Source organism: Psammomys obesus, unplaced genomic scaffold, assembly GCF_907164565.1.
Source record: "Psammomys obesus unplaced genomic scaffold, mPsaObe1.curated_primary_1811, whole genome shotgun sequence".
NCBI lineage: Eukaryota > Metazoa > Chordata > Mammalia > Rodentia > Muridae > Psammomys > Psammomys obesus.
This window is the reverse complement of record NW_026590511.1, coordinates 1-13133: the sequence shown is the minus strand read 5'-3', so window position 1 is coordinate 13133 and position 13133 is coordinate 1. Positions and strand designations below refer to the sequence as shown.

The 13133-nt window shown below is 40.0% G+C and overlaps 1 pseudogene; it reads right to left on the bottom strand.

Annotated features, from left to right (window-relative positions):
• Window positions 1-12005: 12005 nt before the first annotated feature.
• On the bottom strand, window positions 12006-12959 carry LOC129677150 (olfactory receptor 7A17-like; annotated as a pseudogene).
• Between the last annotated feature and the right edge of the window lie 174 nt (window positions 12960-13133).

The window sequence follows — 13133 nt, the reverse complement described above, 5'->3', positions numbered from 1 at the left end:
ACTGGTCATTAACATTTCTCAACATCAATGGCATAAACTTCCACAATAAAAAGGCACAGGTTAACTGAATGGATACAAAAATAGGACTCATTTTTTTTTCTGCTGCATACATCAAATACACTTCAGCAATAAAGACAGACGTTAACTCGGAGTAAAGAGCTGAAAAAGGGTTTTCCAAGCAAATAGACCCAAGCAGCCAGCTGGAGTAGTCATTCTAGTATATAATAAAATAGACTTTCAACTGAAATTAATCAAAAGAGATGGAGAAAGACACTTCATACTCATCAAAGAAAAAGCAATCCACCAAGGCGAAATCTCAATTCTGAACATCTATGCCCCAAAGGCAAGGGCATCCACGTTCATAAAAGAAACATTACTAAAACTTAAAGCACACATATAAAACTACACATTAATAATGGAAGACTTCAACACCTCACTTTCGGATGGACAGATCATCAAGACATAAACTAAATGAGGAAATAAAGGACCTAAAAGATGTCATGAAACAAACGGACCTAACAGATATCTACAGAACATTTCACCCAAACCAAAAAGAATATACCTTTTTCTCAGCACCTTATGGAACCTTTTTAAAAATTGATCATATACTCGGTCACAAGACAAGCTCAACATATACAAGAAGATTGAAATAACCCCTTATATCTAATCAGACCATCATGGATTCAAATTGGAACTCAACAACAACAGAAACAACAGAAAGCCTACAAACTTGTGGAGACTGAACAACTCCCTACTCAACAACCACTGGGTCAGAGAAGAAATAAAGAAATAAATTAAAGATCTAGTATTTAATGAATACGAAGGCACAACATATCCAGACTTATGGAACAAAATGAAAGCATGGCTAAGAGAAAAGTTCTCATACTAGTAACTTAGCAGAGTTCCTGAAATCTCTAGAACAGAAAAAGCAAACATGCCAAAGAGGAGTAGACTTGGGTGTCCTTCAACTGAAGAATAGATACAGAAATTGTACATTTACACAATGGAATACTACTTAGCTATTACAAACAAAGAAATCATGAAAATTGCCAGCAAATGGATGGAACTGAAAAAGATCATCTTAAGTGAAGTAACTCAGACCCAGAAAGACATACCTGGTATGTACTCACTTACAAGAGGATGTAAAAACTATAGTACAGGATAACCATACTACAATCCACAGACCCAAAGAAGCTAAGTAACAAAGAGGGTCCAATGGAGGGTGTTGAAACGTCACTCAGAAGAGGAAATAGAGTGGAGAGCAGAAGTGGGTGAAGAGAGGGAACTGGAAAGGAGATGGAATAGGGAGGGAAACAAGAGTGGGGTCAGATGTGGGGAGAATGGGGGCCAGGGGACAGAGAGGTGAGAGGGCTAGGAACAAGAAGGGAAACTGAGGGGGGCATCTCTTTGTCAAGCTGGAGGCCTGCAACAGAGTAGGCACCTGGGAGGACATGGGTATGACTCCTAGCTGAGACTCCGAATGGGGCGGGGACATGAAGACTGAAGTGACCACCTCCTAGCTAGGTAGGATGAGTGGAAAGAGAACAACAACCCAGCCACAAAACCTGGGATCCAAAATTTACCCTGCTGCAAGAAGTGCAGGGATAACAAGGGAACAAAGATTGAGGGAAAGTCCAACCAATAATTGGCCCAACCTGAGACCCACCCCATGGTAGAGAGCTAGCCCCTGACACTAATAATGATGTCCTGCTATGCTTGCAGACAGGAGCCTAACTTGACTGTCCTCTGGGAGGCTCCAGCAAGCAGTGGATGGAAACATGCTGGGACTTGCAGCCAAGCATGGGGCGGAGCTTCAGGGGTCCTGTGGAAGTGTTGGGGGAAAGACGGAATAACTGGAGGAGTAAGGAACCTCACAAGAAGACCAATAGAGACAACTAACCCAGTCCCAAGGAGGCTTAAAGAGACTGAGACATCAACTGAGGAGCATGCAGGATCTGAACCTTCACACATGTGGCCAATGGGTGGCTTGGTCTTCATATGGGGGCCTGACCAGTGGAGGGAGTGATGTTTCTAACATGGACTTGTTATGCCAGGATCATGAGTCCCTCAGAGACCACCAGGAGATGACTTGATGCAAAAGCAAGAGAACTTTATTATGAGAGCGACTGAACTCAGGACTCAAGTCTCATTGATGCAACAGTAGAGAAGTGGGATCCTGAGCCCTGGCTGAACAGAGTTTTAAAGGGAAAAACTGCAAGCAGGGGGTTTCCATGACAGCAAGCATGAAAGTTCATGCCTTGGCATAATAGGATTGGGTAAAAGTCATAGGGTGAGGTGACCCTCTAGCTGAGGCACGTAATCACAAGTGCCATTCTTCTAAACTACATCTGTAACATTGAGGAGAATTTTCCCAACCGATTCTCATTGATTGTTGCCAGAGAGATTGTCTCTGTTTTCTACCAAGTATTTATTCTGTGATATTTCCTGGAATATGTTATTTCCTGGAATATGATATTTCCTGGATGTTGCTAGGAGTGTTAAATTTGTTTTCTGCCAAGTGCACATTCTGTGATATTTCCTAGTCCCTGAGTTCAGCTCCTGGTGAAGATGGCTTCTCATTTCAAAATGGAGTCACCCAAGCTAACTTAAATTCTGCAGACTCTATTCCCTGCTTTTGGATTAGTACCACCTGGCAGCACTACCTTGCCTGTCCTCAGAGGATGAAGATATGCACAGTCCTGACATGACTTGATGTGCTGGGGAAGGTTGATATGGGAAGAGGGGAACTCTCCTTTTCTGTGGGAAAAGGGAAAGGGGAAGGGGGAAGGGAGGACAAGAAGGAGAGGAAAATAAATAGAATGCATAGGGAGTCTTGTGGAAAAGCGGGAGGAAAGAGAAAAGGGCCTGAAGGTGACAAAAACTCCACAATACCAACAGAGCCAACTAATCAGGGCCCAGAGGGGTTTTCTGAGACTGAGGCATCAACCAAGGACCTTGCATGGACTTGACCTAGGCCTTCTACAATGATGTGGCCAGTGGGCAACTCAGGCTTCATGTGGATCTTCTAGTAAGGAAGCATCTGACACAGACTCTCTTGCCCACTTTTGATCACTGCCTCCTGGCAGGACTGCCTAGCCAGGCCAAGGGGAAGAGAACATTCTCAGTCCTGATTTGACATAATCAGCTGGGGTGGTGGGAAGTGGCCCTTTTCTTTGTGGGGGAATATGAGAGGCGTGTAGGGCAGGAGGAAGGGACCAGGAAGCAAGGAAGCATGGGGCTACACCCAGGAGGTAAAATTATTATAGAAAAGATCCAGAGCATGTGAGAAGGAGTATTGATTTGCCACTTGGAATCAGAGGAACAAAGCAGAATGAATTAATAATCTCTGACAAGTTTATGACAAATGGTTTTTATTTATTCTTGAAGCATTTTGCATTAGAAAATTATCACCTTGAAAATACTCGTTTTTATAATTCATCTTTATAATAGGGACTTTCTAAATGTTATTTATTTTGTATTATTGGCATACTTTATACTAAAGCACCTTATCATTAACTTAAAAACATATGACTTGTGAATACGCTGTGCATGTGTGTGGTAGGTTCACATCCACATTTCATTTGCACAAAGGAGGAACACTTCACCTACCACAACCAAATCGTCCATGGCTATAGGTTAAGAACTAGTCTTTACAATAATATGTAAGTTAAAGAAGGGACCTACACATAAATGTTAGACTTTTAAAATTTAATAGCTTACTCATAAAACACTGTAAATTTTTTTAAATAAAAAAATGATTGATCAAATATGAGGTAATTTGCATAGCTTGCATGTCATAAACCTTTAATAAATAAGACATGGAGTCATATATATATGAAGCATTCATTAGATGCTAGGAAAGGCAGAAAAGTAAATACATAAAAGACAAAGGAGAGAAAGTCACAGTGGTCAGAGACATGAAAGTACGGTGAACTGCGGTAAATAAAGAGTGCTGAGCTATATAACATTTATTATTATCAGCCCTAAGATTATTGGGGTGGTGTTATCTAACCTGCTAGCACAAATAGTAAGACACAGACATCTGTTAGATTTTCTAAGTGCCTTATTTACCTTGGGTTGGGCAGATATTCCTACCAATGCTGTCTAAATATCCTCACCATCGATCTCCCAACCCCCATCTGATGCCATCATCCTTAATCATCCTATCTTCCATTCATTATCTTATAAATACTTGCTTTTATTCTTCATCTGAGCCTTTTCACACCATTGTTGGAGTCCTTCCTCCTGGCCCCATCTGGTTTCTTCTGCAAGCTAACCCATAATGGCATCCTCCTCCTTCCTCTCTTGTCCTTCTGACCCATGATCCTCCTGGATCTCCCATCATCAAAGCCTAGGAACCTTAGCCATGCTTACCGCAGTCTGCCCTGCCCAGGTATAGGCCATTTAATGAATCAACCAGGTATAATGTTTTGAGCAGGTTTATATAAACAAGAATTGGTGTGTCCAAAGGATTCAAGGATGGGCAGTAACCAAATCTTTTAATATATTTTTTTTGCATGTAGCTGAGGCACAATTCAAACATAGTAGGGCAGAAATACCAGATGAGCTCCTTAAGACCCACTGTATCACCATGTTCTATTATCAAAGAGCTATTAAGAAGATATTAATGGTTTTATCAAGCACTGAACACAGCATGATATAATACCAACCTGCCAAGAAAAATGTATTTGTTAGCAGAATAGTGGCAAGGATTTTCATGGGGATAACCAATCACTGTCTTTGAGCTAAGCCCATAGGAGGGAATTGAAGTATGATACTGTAAAAAAATGTACAAAACCCATTGCTTGGGGTAATATAGACATTAGCATAGAACATATTGATCTTATACTTCTTTTATTTTTTCTGTTATTGAAAATAGTTTTCTTTGTCTCACATAATGTATACTGATAGTTTCTCCACCCTATACTCCTCCTAGTTCCCTATCACCCTTTCCAACTTAGACTCACTGCCTTTCTGTCCTTCACGAAAAAAACAAGTTTCTAAAAGATAACAATAAAATATAAGATAAAGATTCTTGTGGCTCCCTCAGGCAGGCACTCCCTGCCCATTTAAAGACCACACCTACCAGAAGACCAGGTAGGCTTCTGGTAGGGAGCTCACCCAAAGTCCTTCCCTACTTTTTTAGCTTCCAACAGACCCAATCCTCCATCATGTCTTTACCATTATGTCTCAGTCCCCAACTTGACTTGGCACTTGCTGCCCAAACACAGACCACATCTGCCAGAGGAACAAGTACATTGCCTGCCTGTGGACCTCCTCCACTTTCTTGGTGACCTCCTTTAGCACTATTCCCATATCTTGGGAACATGCTTTGATGAGAAACCGCAATTGAAGCAGTTGAGGCAGGAGCAAGCAGAGTGCTGGAACATGTAAGATGCTGGATCTGTCAGGGTTCACAGATGTGTCAATGTCTCAGCCTGCTGGAAAGACGAATTCTGTAAGGTTTGATCCAGTGTCCTTGGTATCTGGTCCTTTTGTTCTGAAAACATATAATTTCTCACAAGCATTATGCAGTCCTAAAATTATAAATGTATGAACTATACAAGATGAAAACCAAAATGTAGACCAATTTTATCTATGCCATTTATAAAAAAAATGGCATAATAAAGTTTGAAGATATTGTAGCCAAGGATTTCTTGGCCATGTAATACTGAAGTTCTGGCTGGAGACATTTTTCATTTCTCAGTTTCAGAGTTGTTCCCATGTGAAGGGATCAGCAATTTATGTTACCTGTTTTGTTTAGTCTCTTGATTTCTCTCTTCTTGTGTGTGGCCAAGATCTTCAGGTGGTCTTCCTCTGTCATTTCTGACCTTCATCAGTCTTGATGGAACTAACAATCTCTCTTCTCCTGTATGAACATATGCAAAACCTCTTCCCCAGCATAACACATTCCCTGCTCTCCATTGTGAAGTTAAGGTATCTTTAAAATATATAGGCTGAAATAATTCTGCAGTTTTTTTCTATAACCCAGTGTCTCTCTGCAGCCATTGTTTGTTATTCATTTACATTTAAGAAATTTAAGGTCAATAAAGCAATAAAGTAATCTATTTCTGGAGGTCTTTGATACCCCTCTCTGTTGGCTAAGCATGCACCTTAAAGTATGATTGGATTTTTCAATGACTGCTTGACTCGTAGAATTGTGCAGTATACTCATGACATGTTTTATCTTATAATATGTAAAAGAACTGTTCCATTTTATTAGAGACAGACGCTGTAGCATTATCAGTCTTAATTTGTTAAGGAATACCCATAACTTCTAATAGATGCATAATAAACTGAATCAGCCTTTTCAGAACTTAAGGCTGATGGCCATTGAAACACTGACTATGTGTCTATAGTATGGTGCACATATTTCAGTTTACCAAACTCTGTAAAATAAAACATGTCCATTTGCCAAATTTCATTTCTTTGGTTACCTTTAGGATTATTTCCTGCAGGTGGTAGAATTTGGTAGTATAAAGAACAAGTGGGACATTTTTCCACAATTTCTTTGGCTTGTTGCCAAGTGGTAGAAAACTCTCTTTTTAAACCTTTTCTGTAAACATGGTGGTTTTTATAAAATTCTGAGACTTCAAACACACTTCCTATCAATAGTTGATCAATTTCACCATTGCCTTGTGCTAGAGGGACTGGTAGACCATATGAGATCTGATTATTTCTATTTCTGATTACTTGTTGTAATTGAACAGTGAGTTAAGTCCAAATTATCCTGAATTAGATCAACAGTTTCTATATGCAGAACAACTCTCTGCATATTGAGTCAGTGACTGTATTAAGAGATCCTTGAAAATCTGGCAACACCAAGAGAATTGTATATAATTCTGATTTTTGAACTGGATCATAAGGACACACCACCACTTTGCTTATATTATCTGACTTACAATCTGCCCTTTTTGATTTATGGGCATCCATATAAAATATGGAAGCTCCAGAAATTGGAGTTCCTTTTATTATATGAGGGAGAATCCAATTGGTTCTTTTTATAAAGCGAAGTTGCTTGCTTTTTGGGTATCTGTTGTTGATTTCTCACAAAACGCTCACTGCAAGCTCTTTGCCAATATTCGTTGTCTGCCCATAGTGACACAATCTCAACATTGGTAAAGGGCACCACAATTTCTGCTGGATCTATTCCACCTAATTGACGAAGTCTCGTTTTTCCTTTTAGAATCAATTCAGAAACTTTTTCTGTACAGGTTTTTAATTTTTTACTTTGTTTGTGTGCCAAAAAAATCCATTCTAAGACATAATCCTGCCTCTGAGTAAGAATTCCTGTGGAAGAATGAGTGGAAGGCAAGATAACCAAAATACAGGCCATCTTTGGATCAATACGATCTATATATGCATCTTGTAATTTCCTTTCTACCAGAGCCAATTCATTTTCAGCTTCATCTGATAACATTCTTGGACTATTTAAATCCTTATCGCCCTGTAAGGTTTGAAATAAGTTACTTAGCTCTTGAGTAGCTAAACCAATGGTAGGCTGTAACCAGTTAATATCACCCAGCAATTTTTGAAAATCATTAAGAGTTCTTAATTGGTTTCTTCTAATTTGTACCTTTTGTCATCGAATTTTCTGTAGACCTATTTTGTATCCTAGGTAATTAATAGACTCTCCTCTTCGTACTTTTTGGAGATCAATCTGTAATCCCCAACAAGGCAAAGTTCTATTTACTTCACCAAATTTTTTTCCTAATGTTTTTGTATCTGGATCAGCCAATAAAATATCATCCATATAGTGGTAAATTATAGATTGAGGAAATTGCATATGAATTGTCTCCAACAGCTGTTGTACAAAATACTGGCACAAAGTAGGACTATTTAACATCCCCTGGAGGTAAGACCCTCTAGTTAAGAGACCAAAGAATTAGAAATCAGTGGCTATTGTTTCAAAGTTTAAAGTACAAGCCTGAACTAAGGCCAGCCAGGTGGAGACATGTCTAGCCACCTGCAGGGAAGGATTAGTCATAATGCCCTGAGGGAAAGATCTAGCTTTACAGCATTCTTTTCCTGCCCACTAGAGATACAGTTGCTAGGAAACCAGCCCCTCCACCCTAGGAAGGGAAGCCAGACCATTTATGGTTTGGGGGCCTTCCTATAGCCAATCAATTCAAAATGCAACATCCCCTTTTGTGTTTCGACCAATAGACGCTTGCCAGGCAGGAATCCTCTGCTTTGGGTGTGCTGGGAGGGACTGGACTCTTTAAATCACCCAACTAACCTGAGCATGAGGCTCTGAGCTCATTTGGCAGTGAGGATGTGTGAGCCCAGGCTGTAGCTTGTAATAAAAAGATCCTCATGTGTTTTGCAACAGACTCCTGGTGGTGGTCTTTTGGGGTCTCGTGAATAGGGCACAACACAATGATATCTCTTTATGGATAGCTTCTATTCAAAGTGGGTACTGAGAAAGCAAACCTTTCCCTATCATGTTCATGTAAAGGAATTGTGAAAAAGCAATCCTTTAAATCAGTCACTATAATAGGCCATTCCTTAGCTAACAAGGAAGGCAAAGGGATTCCAGATTACAATGATCCCATTGTCTAAATAATTTTGTCAATTGCTCTGAGACCTGTTAACATCCTCCATTTGCCAGATTTCTTTTTGATGACAAATACAGGAGAATTCCAAGGGCTGTTGGTCTCCTCTACATATTGAGCCTTTAGCTGTTCCAAGACCAGCTGTTCTAATGCCAGTAATTTTTCTTCACTCATAGACCATTGTTCAATCAAAATAGATTGGTCAGCCAACTACCTTAGTGGTAAGGCTGTGGGATTTTTATCAGCAGTGGCTTCCCAACATGAAGTTGAAAAGATGTTCTCTGCTCTATTTTGTTTATGGATAACCTGAACAGTCTGTAATTGTTTTTGGAGGCATTCTTTAATAATTTTAACTTCTTTATCAGGAGTATTACCTGATTTTGGCTTGCCTCTGAAATTGGAGGGATGTTTATCTGGGCTTTTCATTGTTGTAACAGATCTCTTCCCCATAAGTTTGTGGCTATCTCAGCCACATATGGCCTTAATTCTTCTATTTTCCTTTCTGGTCCTGTACATTTAAGCCATCTGACACTTTGTTTTACTTTAGATAAAATTCCAACTCCTTGGAATTGGATATCCACATCTTGAAGTGGGGGCCAGGATTTAGCAGTGATAATTGTGACATCAGCAGGATCCACCATGCCTTCCATTTCAATATTAGTTAAAGTTATCTTTAATTTTGGCCATTGATCATCTATAGAGGTTTGCCAGAATATTTGTTTTTTTGCTTCCTTCCTGGTGTTTTTTTTTTTTTTTTTAATCTACAGAACTTGCTCTGACCTTGCTGTCTGATTTTTTAATGTTTATTCCCAGAGCAGTGGTGTTTAATTTTTTTGTGGAAGAGTATCCTTGTCCTGTATTGGAGCCTTTGAGAGGCCCCCTTGGGAGTTTTTTGATAAAGGATTACCCCATTAATCTGTTGCTGCTCTACATTCACTAGGCCAATGTCGACCCTTGCCACATCTTCTGCATATTCTAGGAAGCATAGGCACCCTTTTTGAATTATTTTGTTTTCCCTTGTAGTAACCTTGCCCACCACAATTAAGACATTTCCCAAAGCCTTTAGGGCCAGCTTCTCCTACCAAGGTCAACTGGGTGAGTGAGGTCTGATGTCAATCGTATTGCTAATCCCTTTGTCTATTGGTGCAATTCTTGCTCTTAATGGCCTTATTGCCTCTTTGCATTCAGTGTTAGCATTTTAAAAAGCTAAAGATTCTATTAGTGCCTTTCTAGAGAGTGGATCTGATATACTTCTATCCATAGCTGAGGTCAATCTTTGCAAAAAGTTAGTGAATATTTCACTTGACCCTTGTATGACCTGAGAGAATGGCTCAAGCCTTCTTCCTGATTCCTCAACCTTGTCTCAGGCATTTAAGGCTGCTAGGTGACATAATGATAAGTTTTCTTCATTATGTACAGCTTGTATCTCCAAACACTAACATCTCTGGCTCTATATTTTGTGATTATTCAGTACTCCCAAGATACTATTTTTGTGGTTCTCCTCCTGCCTGGGTGCTGTCTCCCACCAGCCCACAAAGTGCATATGGGCATGAGAAAAGGAGCATGCTTGGAATTGCCAGTGAGCACTGTACAGGGATCACATACCCTGGGAACCACTTCAGGGAGCTGGTTCAACTTTAATTCTAGAGTACAAAGGCTATGTACCCTCTTGGGAGTGGGTCGGTCACTCCAAGGATAGGTGTACACAATTGTTTGGAACTAGGCACTTTAAGGATGCTTGATTTGTATTAAACAGCACACTATCATATGAATGGTAACACAGTACCTAATCATCCTACAGGCATAGGGAGGGAAGAGATAGCAGTTGTATCAAAGACTATATATGAAATGTGGCTGAGAGCATCTATCTAGAGACTCTCTCCAGATGAAGTCAGGCAAAGAGCAGGAGGCCCTGCTGGGGAGAGGGAGTCCTGCACCTTAACACTGAGCTCAGAATGGCTATCTGTACTGGGAGGACCGCAGCCTCAAACAGCAGGGTTGTTCCAACATCTCTCCCTGTTTTATTTTATGACGGAGAAGTGTCATCACGAACTTTAAAAAATCTATTATTTATATGAGAGGGATCTAATGTACCATGGCCTGATTGTTGGTGATTCTAGCCATGGTGGTAATCTGTTCCTGGAGGAACCCTGTGAGGCAAGGAACAAGCATCAAAATAAAACATAATGTAATTAGAGGGCTAAGAAGAGACAGGAGCTAGGAAGACAAGGAGTATTGAAGCAACTTAATTGGTCAGTGGGTTGAAATCTCAATAGAATGTATATTCAGTAGAGAAGACATTTGTATGTTAAAGTATGCATGAATATAATAAGGAGGTAAGATGTGAAATAAAATCATAATGAAGAAGAAATGGTATATTTCAGTGCTTCTTATGCATAAGTTCTTGAGTTCAGTTCTCAAAGTGAATGAAATAAAGAGACAAGGAGAGGAGGGAGGGAAGTGGAAGAAAAGAAACAAAAGAAGAGAAATGAAGGAAGAAAGTCTGGCAAGAAAGATGAAGACAAAAATTCTAGAAGTCAGAAAGTGGAAGAGGGAAGTTCATGAGTTCAAGGTTAGCCTGAGTCACTCAGTCATCTATGTTTCAGAAAAAAAGAAAAATGAAAGAACTGTGAAAGAACACATAAAAGCCCCGTGGTTTGATTTTTCAGATATATTTTTATTTACTCTTCAAGAATTTTCCATAAATATACTGCAGATTTTGCTTACATCCACGTCCCACTCCTCCCATATCCCCTTACTGTGTCCCCTCCCAAATATATGTTTTCTATACTTTCTTTCAATAACTGACTGAGCCTAATTGGCACTGGCCATGTGCAGATGTAAGGGGAACCATGCATGGGAGCAGGAATCAATCTCTCAAACAGAAGTAGCCATCCCTATACTTGCATCCATCAACTACTGATAGCTCCTCACCTTGAAGTGGGACCGTATAAGCCTTTCCCAACTATATGCAGGATTACTGTCTGGCTTGTGCAACTTGTGTTCTTTTGTTATTACCTCCTTCCTCTTCTTCCATGTTTTCTGGGCCTGTGGGGTGTTTCATATTTTCTGATGCTATAAAATTAAACATATTATATTTCTATCTCATTTGCCAAATGGAATTTTTCCACAGGAGGATCAAGACTTAAGAATATTCCTTTAGTGAAGAAAAAAAAAACTTCAACATATGTTTTCCAAAATTATGATTCTTTAGGAATCCCAGTCATTCTCTAAATAAAGCAGGAATTAACAGAAGTTTCTGATTCAAGGATGGAAATATATTGGGGAAAGTAGGAAATAGCAATTGATTACAGATGACAGAAGGTGTGCAAAAGAACAACGTGAACTGTATGAGAAAGGTGTTACAAAGACAGATTGAATATTTTGTTATTCAATCTAATCAATAGGCTGCAATGGAAAACCCAAAATATTAACTACTAGAAAAACACTTTATGAAGGTGAATTTATTTGTCTGCTTCTAGTTATACTCCCTAATAGGATTTTAAGAGCTGCCTTTATGTCTTTGTTTCTCAGACTGTAGATGAAGGGGTTCAGCATGGGGGTGACCACTGTGTACATCAACGAAGCCATTGCAGTGTCATGTGGGTTTTGTGTCACAGCAGAACTGAGGTACACTCCCAGGAGGGTGCAATAAAATAAGGAGACCACTGACAGGTGAGATGCACAGGTGGAAAATGCTTTGTACTTGCCCTGAGCTGAGGAGATTGCCCTTATGGAGGACACTATCTTAGAGTAGGAGTAAAGGATACCAGAGAGAGGGCCCACAGCCAGTAACATGGCTGCAATGTAAAATGACTATGTCATTAAGAAAGGTGTCAGAACAGGCCTGGTGTACAACCTGATTAAGTTCACAGTAAAAGTGAGGAATTTCCAAGTTTGTGCAGAATGACAGCCATAGCACCAAAAAGGTGTGTAACAAGGAACACCTATGATCCAGCATGTCAGTATCAGTAATCCACAGCGTCTTGTGTTCATGATGATCATGTAATGCAAGGGGTGACAGATGGCCACATAGCGGTCATAGGCCATCACAGTCAGCAGAAATATATCTAACCCTGAAAAAAGCAGTAAGAAGTACATCTGGGTGATGCAGCATGCATAGGTGATGACCTTGCTCTGTGTCTGAATGTTCAGCAGCATCTGTGGAACAGTGGTGGAAGTGAAGCAGATGTCCACAAAGGACAGATTGGAGAGGAAGATATACATGGGTGTGTGCAGGTGGGAGTCTACAATGATGGCCGTGATGATGAATAGGTTGCCAAAGACAGTCACTAGGTACATGGACAGGAACAGTCCAAATATGAGAGTCTGAATTTGAGGCTGATTCTCTGAAAGTCCCAGAAGAAGGAATTCTGAGAGCTGAGTGTCATTTCCTGGTTCCATGTGTTTGATATACCTATTAAAAGAAGAATTTGGGAAGGACTCGTTGACCCATCAATAAAACTGACATCAACTCTTCCTCCTTCCTTTCTTCTTTTTCTGTTACCTCTCTCCCTCTTTACCTACTTCCTTCCTTCCTTCCTTCCTTCCTTCCTTCCTTCCTTCCTTCCTTCCTTC